General features: G+C 34.9%; 1 non-coding gene across 1 annotated transcript; it reads right to left on the bottom strand.

Moving 5' to 3' along the window:
- Positions 1-10,806: 10,806 nt before the first annotated feature.
- On the bottom strand, positions 10,807-10,912 carry LOC121208621 (small nucleolar RNA R71). The gene has a single exon (XR_005903750.1). It is a non-coding gene; the product is annotated as a small nucleolar RNA R71 (small nucleolar RNA).
- Positions 10,913-11,503: the final 591 nt, after the last annotated feature.

An 11,503-nucleotide genomic window follows, 5' to 3' on the forward strand; every position in this document is an offset into this window, starting at 1 on the left:
AATGATGCAAAATTTGAAAGTATTCATATTGATGTTTGAAATTAGAAGATTTGATATGGAATTGAATCGTATATTATGTCATTGTTGTGTAATGCATTTGTTGGCATTGAATGGTATGAATTGAGTTTGATTGGAGTTAGTTTGAATGCCTAGTTATGCTATGTTTTATACCATTTGGATTGATGTAGGTGTGCTCAAATTTGGGCAGCAAATTGGCTTGGTAAATAGCCTAATTTTGTCCACACGGGCAGAGACAAGGGGGTTTGTCTCAGCCGTGTGTGACACACGGTTATGTTACACGGCCATGTGTCCCCTGTTGTTAAATTAAAAATTAAATCAGTATGTTCCACACAGCCTAGCACATGGGCATGTGATTGGCCATATGGCCTAAGTCAGTATACCCTACAGGTTTGGCACGACCTAGCGCATGGGCGTGTGTGGCAGTTTTTAAGGCACACGGGCATGTGTGTTGGCCATGTGACCCAAGTTAAAGAGTTACACAGGGTCAGACATGGGCTGGGACATAGCCATGTGCTTCCATTTCTAATGTCCACATGACCTGCGAGACGGGCGTGTCCTTGGCCATGTGAAAGACATGGTCGAGCCACACAGGCATGTGTCCCCTATTTTTAAGAAAATTTTCTAAGTGTTCTAAAAGTTTCTAAAGTGATCGGTTTAGTCCTAAACCACCCCGAATGCATGTTTTGGGCCCCGTAGGCTCGTATTAGGGACAATATGATTAGTTGTGAATGAATTGTATTTGAATTGACTAATTATATGAGAAATGTATGTTTAAATGTGTGCTAAGTTTGGTAATGCTCTGTAACCCTATTCCGGCATTAAAATCGGGTAAGGGGTGTTACAAAAAAGAGTTATGTATGCACTAACTTGTGTATTGATGATGATATTTAGGCTTGTATCAAGCTTATGTAATTAGTTGATGTGTATGCTTATGTCTTGTACGATGTAAATGGTATGGGTAAGAAAAGGTAATGAAACGGTAAGTTCATAATTGAGATGTAAGGTGATAATATAAAAGGATTGATGAGTTAAAGGATTTACATATATATATAAGAAATTTACTTATGCTATATATGAATTTACCTACGTCATGAATAAACACACCAATTTGTGAATTGATAATGTTATTTAAGCTTATGCTAAGTAAATGAAATGGAAAGTAAGTAAATAGAATGATAAGTAAGTAAATGGAGTGGTTCATAGTCTTATGAAAAGATTAATGATTGTGTAATATGTCTTATAAAATCCTATTATGTTGGGAATGAGAAATATTTGTGATGTTGTTGGACTTACTCATTTGTGAGTTGATGGTTATATAGTTTGATAAATTTTGTGGCATTGGTATAAGTTTATAATTACCCTATAAAGTTCATTATTGAAATGAAATGTTATATTTAAAGTTTATACTGGCTTGCTAAGCATTCATTGCTTACGTAATTATTTTCCTTCTCTTTACAGATTATTGGAAGCTCGATCAATTTGGAAGTTCATCAGAGATCTCTCACACTATCCAACTATTATATCAGTAGTTTTTGATGTCTTGGCCAAGGTTACAATGGAATGTATAGCTGGACTTGTATTTGATGTTAGTTGAATGTTGGTTGATGGTTTTGTTATGCAGATTCTATTTTGGCACCATGTGATGTTGGATTGTTTATGTCATTTTATACTTTTGACTCCTTATTGGTATGTGCTAATATGGTAAAGATATGATGCATGTTGAGTGACCAAAAATGTTTATATGGAAGATCTAATGATCATAACTATGCTATGTTTTGGAAGTAGTATTGAAATATATGAGTATGATTGAGATGTGGTATGTATTCATGTTTAGGTATGTTTAAATTGATGTATTGGAGGTGCCTTGTATGGCATATTGGTTAAATGATAATGGCCTATTGAATTGGTTGTTTCATGCATGTTTTGGTAAATTTTTGGTGCTTCAAAGTTGTGCACAAAATGCTTGTAGGTCCACATTTGGATTGGTGATGGAAATGGCTTGATTTTGGCCAATTTCATGTCCACACGGTCTGAGACACGGGTGTGTGACTTAGCCGTGTGTGACACAAGACCATGCGACACGGTTGTGTGTCCCCTATAGGTTTTAAGGCATACAAGTTAGGCTGTTACACGGCCTGACACACGAACGTATAAGGCCTTTTTGAGAGTTACATGACTTGGCACATAGGTGCGTGTGTAACAACATAAACCCGGCCTAAACATCTAGACCAAGTCTAAAGAGTTACATCAACAATACTAAAACACCATATTTATAACATAGTCAGAATAAACCATTTAACACATAATATCCAACACAACAATTAAGTGAGTATACAATCTTTCCTAAGATCATAATATCTTAGAATATCAAAACTCCTAATAGAAGTATTTAGAAAGAATATAAAAGCTTGATCGAGTTCCCGCGGCGTCGACTCGTCAAATTCTGAGAACCATCTGAAATTCAATTAATGACAAAGTGAGTTGTGAACTCAATGTGTAAAAGACATTTTCTCAACTAAAACACATTTATCAATAGTTTTCGAATTCAAATATTCGATTTGGTGAGCATTTCTAGTTCAGATTTGAGACAGATTAATCATAGATACAGAAACAATTTCAGTTTCATATATAGAACAGGTCAAATTCAGATGTAGATATTACTAACCCCCATCCTCTACACACCATCCTCGGCCATCCCAACACATCGTTTAGGGCATTCAATGCCCAGCCAACCCTACACACCATAGAGTGTTTATATGACATGTTTACAAAAACCAGCTTAGCTGCTAGATCATAATGCGACAAAGCGCCAGAATAAGAATTACACACATAGTGGCTTAGCCACTAATTTAGAGCATATTACTTCCTTCTTCGCAATATCCTAACCGATATAGATGCAGAGTACATATATCTATAATATCTATTTAGTTATTTTAAATTGTTTTACAAGTAGATAACACAGTTCAATATCGAATTAAGTATCACAGTACACATACAATTATGGATTCATACATCTATCACAAAGTATCAGAGAGTTCTCATTCAGTCAATTCATATTGTTCATACAATGGGGAAGTCAATATTAGTCTTAGGCAATATTTACGGAGTCAAAAAAGGGTTTTGAGCCCTTTTTTTATACCTTACGGCCTGGACACACACCCATGTCCTTACCCATGTGGCTCACACAGCCTGGGCACACGCCTATGTCCTCTACTCGTATGGTTCTAAAATGTAAACAAAGAGTTACACAGCCTGGACACATAGTCATGTCCTTGCCCGTGAGACCCACACGACCTGGGTAGACACTCGTGTGCTTGTCCGTGTGGTCCTAAGTCACAAATAGTGAGTTACATGACTTAGACACATGCTCGTGTGAACTTTTCACTAATATAGCCACACACGACTTAGATACACGCCCATGTGCCTTGCCCATGTGGCTCCAAATCGATGAACAATGAGTTACATGGCCACCTACATGGCCTGGGCACACGCCCGTGTGCTTGGCCATGTGGCGTCAATAGCCATATTTTTTGGTGACCAAAACTCGTGAAAATTAAGGTTTTTGGCATGCACCTGAAAAGATTTTGAAGCAAAATGAATGTAAAGTATCCCCGAAGCCTAAAACAACCAGTCAATCATTCAAACAATCGAATTTAACAATAATGGAACACAATTAAACATAGAATCTTATGTAAAAATTTCAACATAAAACCTTTAACGAAAACGTCACTTACCAAAAGATTACTCGCGACTACTCAAATTATCCTGCCTAGATTCACTATGTCCAACACCTATTCCTAAAATAAGGAACCAACATTGCTTAACAACGTGAAATTATTCATTAACACATACCACTAACAACATGACATCATCATTCTTAGAATTCTTGAAGAATTACTACAATCGACATCATAGAAACATGCTTACTCGACTTATACAACAGATCAAAATTATGAGTCTAACAATCAACAACCGTGCTCACGGTATGTTAAAAAAACCAAAAGTAAAAGAAGCGAAAAAGAAAAGAGAAGGGAAAGAAGGGAACGTAAGAGGAAAAGAGGAAAAAGAAAAGAATGTTTTAAAAAAAATTGTCTTAACCATCATCCAGTTTTCTGACAAAATACAAAAATAATCTCCTAATGCATATGATGGGATTTGAACTTGTAACCAGGTAGAATACAGATAGATGCTTAACCAGTAAACCAGCAGGCTCATTCTTGACACATATTTACACAAAATTGCACTTAACTATATAAAACATGGATAGAGGTTGTTTAAAAATAATAATAAACTTCTAACAATGCGACTCAAACTCCCAACCTTTAACACAATAGAAAAACATAGAACCACAGATACAGAGATTAATTACTATAGATTTTAACAATTAAATTCTCAAATTTTTGAGGAGTTACAGTGTGGCTTGGCCGTGTGAACCAATTTCAAAAGTTACACGGGCACAGAAAAGGGTTGGGACACGGCTGGGTGTCCCTATTTTGGCTATAACATGGCCTGAGACACGAGCTTGTGTTCAGCTGTGTGACCCCTGTAGTTTAATTTTTCTAATTTTTTCTTAAATGTTTCAAATGTTTCCAATTTAGTCCCGAATCATTTCTAAGGTGTTTCTAAGGCCTCAAAGGCTTGAATAAAGGACGATATTCAAGTGTTTGAATTATTTATATCATGTTTAGGTTCAGGTTTGAAATGTATTATTTAAAGTTATGTTTTTACGGCAATGCTCTGTAACCTTGTTTCGGCGATGAATACGGGTTAGGGGTGTTACACCTTCCACGAATTTTTTACAGATGTATAAATGGGTTGACCTAGGGTCTATTGATGCATGAATGCTATTACACAGAAAAGAAAATTTACTCATAATAACTTCTGGTAAGTCTGCATCTTCCTTGGCCTTTATTATGTAGGCTCAGACGGAAACTTTCGAGTTTGGCTTGGTGTAACTCTTTTTTTGAGTCCCCTGAACTGATCTCGATTTTGTAGCTATTCTAGATCCCGTCTCCTACTGATTATTTTGAGTCACACGTACAAACTATTCTGAGTTAGGTTCAGCTTTTAAAGGGCAATCTCTAAGTTGATGATCCAATGACCCACATATATAGCAGGCCCCCAAAATTTTCTAATATTTTCCCTTGTGATTCCTTCCACAGTACTCACATACTGGATCCCTTATCATCTTGGATCCATATGTACTCTCTAATGAGGTAGTCTGTCGCCTATCTCCTTCTCAATAGAAACTTATGGGCTAAAAATCTCTCATTGGTGCAATGAAGCTCTGATCTTTTGGCTTCTTAAAATTCATTAAGGGTGGCAGACTGAAGATTCCACGTTTTATTTTTTCCCTATCATGCCCTCTTTTTCTTTCTTGACCAATCATTTCCCTCTTCTGAGCCTTACCTATCATAGTTGCTAGACTCTAAACTTCTAACGGCACCACCAGAGCTCGAATTTCATCCCTTAAGCCCCACTCAAACTTCTTACACAAAGCTTTTTCAATTTGAAAAATGTCTCACATAATGACTTAATCTAATAAATTCTCGTTCGTATTCCATTACCGTCATTCGTCCCTGTTTGTGATATATAAACTCTTTCTTCAGCTGCTCAACATACATCTAGTTAATATACTTTTTCTAAATTTTATTAAAAAGAACTCCCAATCTAACTGTTCTTTATGGGTCACGCTTATTATCATTTCCCACCTTTGATACGCCTCTCCTTCTATAAACTTGACATTATATAGGATTTTTCTATATATTTTTACCACCTTTTGACTTAATAAATATGTTCATCTTGAGTAATTGTTATTAAAATAAGTGAATTTTACTTAATTATTAATATTGGACATGAATTTATAAAATATGTGAAATTATACTTTATTATATGATTTTTTTACATATTTTATATTATTTGATGTTAATTTATTAATATGTGATTTTTCACTATGTAAGAGGACCATTGAAGATGTGATTAATATGAATGAAACATGGACTTGCACAAATCAATTTATGTGGAGGGCAAGACCATGCAAAATGGGTCATGAGGTTGATAATTTAACCCAGTAAAAGATGTACTAAAAGATAGACATGTCTAATTAATTATTAGACTAGGAAACCGTCCAACAAGGGGGAATTAAAGCCCAGTTTCGGCACAAGTAGATGGTTGCCCAAAAGCAAGCTTTAGGGTATTTAATAGAAGGTCCTTACAGTTGGAAAATAATTAGAAATCAGCCCAACAATTTTTTTTTGAAGTCGTCCACCTTATGGCTATTAATAGGCTTAGTATGAATTCAAAATGAGGAGACTAAGTCATGTCCTTTTCCATGAATTGTGGCCGGCCATATATAATAGCCCATTTTTAGTCAAATCAAAATAGTGGTTTCAAAACCACAAATTTGAGGTTGAAATATTTATTTAATTATTATTTTCAGGTCTACAACATGATAGTATGATTGTGTAAAAATTTCGTTAAGAAATTTTATCGTTTGAATGCTCAATTCGATAAAAAGGACTAAATTGTGTAAAGTGTAAAAGTTGAGTGTATTAGCTAAAGGTGTCTAATAGCTATAAAACTTTAAAGTGGAGGTCTTTAAGTGGTAATTAGCCCATTAATGAGTTAGTGGATGATAATGGCTTGGCATTTAGTGAAATAATTAATGTTCATAAAGGTTAATTTAGTAAATTGGTTAATAATGATAAAATAAGTTAAAACAAAATTAAAGACTATCATCTTTCTTTGTTCACAACCGAAAATTCAAGGAAATAAGAAGCCATGGGAGCTTGCTAAGGTTCAACTACTTTGGGGTTTAATTGGTGAGTAATTTTTTATTCGTTTTTAATGATTTCTATGTTTCTGAGGTCATTGTACTTAATCTAGCTAGCCCAGGGACTAATTTGCAAAATTTTTAAAGGTCTAGGGTTTTACCATTGATGAATATGTGTGTATGTTGATGTTTGATGATAAAAAATGAATGGTTGTTGTTAGATAAACAACATTTGTTAAGTGATTTTTGATAAAATTGTCAATTAGGGAGTAAATTGAGAAATGTGATAAACTGTGTAGTAAATGTGTGAAATAATGAAAAATATGGGCTGCTATAAGAATAGGTAAAATTCGACTAGCATGAGTGTAGACTCAATTGCATGAATTTGCATTTTTATGAACTAGGGACTAAATTGTAAATAAGTCTAAAGTTTAGGGGCAAAAGTGTAAGATTAACATAATATGAAATTTGGATTAAATTGAATAGAATGATAATTAAATAAGTTAAATTTGATTATATATAGATCAAGAAAGCGAAGTTCAGAATTAGATCAAGGGAAAAACAAAATAGCGGATTGATAACTCATTTCTCTCTGAATAAATCCGAGGTAAGTTCGTATGTTAATAAGCATTAATGTAATTGTGTTTAAAATGCTTTATAATTGTATGATTAATGAATACGACCTTATGGAAATGTTCGACGAAGATTCGACAATGTGAAATCTCGGTTGAACCTTAGGAATAGATAGGATACAAATGACATGTCATTAAGGGTTATTGTGTTTGGGTGTTGGCCCGTACGTTTTATCAGTGGCTGAGTTTTCTAGCATGTGTTGCAGATTCTCGTCAGCTTGTGCGAGCAGCACGTGTAGTTACGTCTTGACCATCAACTTGTGTGAGCAAACCCGTTGATAGCTCGAGAGTGAGCATTATATGAGATATGAGATTGAGATAGTTTCGACCATGTATTGGCACTTAGGGTGTGAGATTCTCGAGTATCCATTATTCAAAATGGTTCAACGGGTATATTGAGGATATGAAAGGGTAAGAGATTGATACGTATCAGTGTAGGTATATACGTAAATCGTATAAGCATTAAATCTATGAAATTTGTGAGTTACATGACCTACTATGTGGATGAACATATATTAGCCTTGTGATTAAGTTAAACTGTAATGTTTTATGATAGATAACTCAATTTTTGAATGAATGGTAAGTTATATTTATTAATCATACAAGCTTACTAAGCTTTATAGCTTACTCCGTTTACTTTTTCATGTTTTTAATGAATTCAAAGCCTGCTCAGATTGGGAGTTGTCGGAGATCTCATCACACTATCAAGCTGTCATTTTGGTACTTTTGAACTTGTGTATTTTGGTTATATGGCATGTATAGGTAATTTGGCTAATGAAAGCCTATATATTTGGTTATGTAATTAGTCATGCAATATGACTTGATTTGGCATATGTTGGTAGATGTATGTATATATGTAATTATTTTCATCTTGTGTGCATTTGGGTTGCCATGGAATATGTTTGAATATGTGAATGTGTAAATGGCTCTTTAATATGTGGTTTATAATTGTTAGGTGAAGGCTTTAATTGTGTGTTTGTATTTTGAGTAACAAATGATTAAATTTTGAGATATGGTATGCATGTTGATTTAGGCACAAAGCCTACTGAGTACGTTTGATAAGTTAGGTGATTGTGGGAAATCATATTGGTATGTTTGTGAATGTCCAATTGTGGTACTTATGAGCCTTTTGGTTTTTGGTGTTGGAATAGCATAATTTAGGCTTGGTTGATATTGGCTTAAATGTCTATTGATGCTAAGTTATATGCCATTTGACATGTTTAGGTTGATGCAAATTTGGGTGTGAAAGATGGCTTGGAAAATAGCCTATTTTTGTCCACATGGGTGTGTGTTTCAGTTGTGTGTGACACACGGTTAGGTGACACGGCCGTGTGTCCCCTGGTACTTAGTTAGAAACCAAGGCAGTATGCTCCACACGACCCAGCATATGGGCGTGTGACTTGGCCGTGTAGCATAAGTCAGCATACCCTACAGTTTTGGCACAGCCTAGCACACGGCCAGGAACACGGGTGTGTGAGGCCATTTCGAAGGGTACACGAGCTAGTCACATAGGCGTGTGGTTGGCCGTGTGACCCAATAGAAGGAGTTACACGTGATAGGACACAGGCTGGGACACGGCCATGTGATCCCATTTCGAATGTCCAAACAAATCCCACTTCTCAAATCATCCCTCAACACTTATCTCTCATTCATCATTCTCTCTCATTCCTCTTTTCCTTTCCCTTACATAGCCATCATCTCCCTTTCCACCCTTTAGCCAACATGAGCTTTGTCAAAAGCATGCTTTGGGTGGCCACCTTGAAACCCTTAGCAAAAAAGCATCGATCAGAATAGAGGAGCACATCAGTTAGAATAGATCCAAAAGGCTACTGAACTGAATAGAGTTTACTCTTTCCTCTTGTTATTTATTTTAATTATGTTTTCTTTGAGTTTATTGTTTTTTACATCAACTATGGTATTTTAAATCCTATTTTCTAGGATGATTATGTTATTTCAGTAAGATTTATTTTATTCATGTTTAATATTTTTGGGCCTCAAACGATCATGTTTTCAATTAATATCATGATGCATTTCATTCATACGTGATTGGGTTCATTTAGATTAGTTGAGTGATCCTAGCCAAAATACGGCTAGTAGACATATAATTGAGAACTGCAATGCTCAAGTTAGATCATTAAACCAGACTAAGTTGAGGTTCATAATATCTTTATTTAGCTCTATTATCTTGCATAGTTTTTAGGTTTATGTGATTAAACTGTTGTCAACGTAAATGTCCCTGTGACCTAGAAAACCTTAGTCTAATATGATTAGTAAAATGCATATTTCACTAAGTAAAATATTAGAGAGGACTTAATTTGGTTTCCAACCTTATGAAAGGTCGAGTTGCCATAGAAGTATTTCTGAACATTGTTAAGCATGATAAAGTAAGTTGAATTGATTAATATAATTATCCTAGCCCATTTAATGTTGATTGTTTTTTATGCTAAAGCCATTCATTCATACATCTAGATGATTTTCATTTAGATTAAAAATTGCATTATGGATCAATCTTTGCATCTAGTTAATTTCACTTAGTCTAAACATCAGTATTCAATTTATTGAGATTTTATATCAAATTGTGAATTTATAATTTTAAAAATAATCGATAAACATACATAGTCCCTGTGGAGGCGATAACTCATTTTTATGTACTTATTACTTGAATGACTGTGTACACTTGCACAAACCATGTTACAAGTTTTTGCCACCGTTACCTAGGACTGTTGCCTTAATCATTCTTTATGAAATTATTTTTGCAATTTAGTTTTTATTTAATTTCTAACTTTACTAATTTAATCTTTATTCTTTATTTGTGATTTATTTATCAGGTTATGAGTATAGATCCACTCATCGATCTATTACCTATAGACCCTGAAATTGAGCGGACATTTAGACAGAGAAGACGCGAGAGATTTGAACAAAGACAAGTTGAGATGGACCTTGGAAATCAAAATGATGGACAAGGCAATGGAGAAAATCATTTGCACAAGCCAATCCTTATTGCTAATGATAGGGATCGTGCCATTAGACAATATGTTGTGCCACTCTTCAATGAATTAAATCCACGAATCAAGAAGCTGGATTTCTAGGCACCCAATTTGAATTAAAATCAGTGATAGTTCAAATGCTCGAAATGGTGGGCTAGTTTAGTGGTATGTCCATAGAAGATCCACATCTCCGCTCTCGATTACTCATGGAGGTTAGTGGTTTGTTTAAGTTAGCTAGTGTGACTAAAGATGCATTAAGGTTGAAGCTGTTTTCGTACTCTTTGTGAGATCAAGCACGAGCATGGCTAAATTCATTGCCACCGTTCAATATCAACTTTTCAAGAATTGGTAGAAATGTTTTCGGTAACGTATTTTCCACCAAGCAACAACCCAAAGTTACAAAATGAGATAACCACTTTTCAACAATTGGATGACGAGTCTTTTTATTATGTATGCGAAAGATTTAAAGAATTGCTTCATAAGTGTCCTCATCATGGGATTTCTTATTTTATTTAGTTGGAGACTTTTCATAACTATCTTAATGCATATACAAGATTAGTGGTAGATGCTTCTGCGAATGGTGCGATTTTTTCTAAGTCTTTTAGCGAGGCTTATGAGATCGTCAAAAGGATTGCTAGCAAAAATACCAATGGCTAAAAGATCAAGTAGTTTCTGGAGGATGAGTAGCTAGAGTGCATGAAGTGGACACGCTAAATTTATTCTCTGCTCAGGTATCTTCTATTTCCTTAATGCTAAAACAATTTACAACTAATGGTTTGAATAATTTTGCAGCTCAATCACCAAGTTAGTATGATGTTATTTCCTATGTGCATTGTGGGGATGGTCATTCTCTCGATAATTTTCCTTCAAATCTAGAATCAATTTGTTATATAAGCAATCAGTATCAAAATAAAAGTGGACAAGGACCACAGTCCAACTTCTACAATCCATCAAGGCTGAATCATTTGAACTTTTCCTGAAGTAACCAAGGAAATGGCCCGAACACTCATATGCAACATAGACCCAACCAATCCCAAGTGTTTAGTCAACAACCCCCAAACCACATCAAGCTAAATCATCAAACAATTTGG

The sequence above is a fragment of the Gossypium hirsutum genome, chromosome A10 (genome assembly GCF_007990345.1).
Source record: "Gossypium hirsutum isolate 1008001.06 chromosome A10, Gossypium_hirsutum_v2.1, whole genome shotgun sequence".
NCBI classification, from domain to species: Eukaryota; Viridiplantae; Streptophyta; class Magnoliopsida; order Malvales; family Malvaceae; genus Gossypium; species Gossypium hirsutum.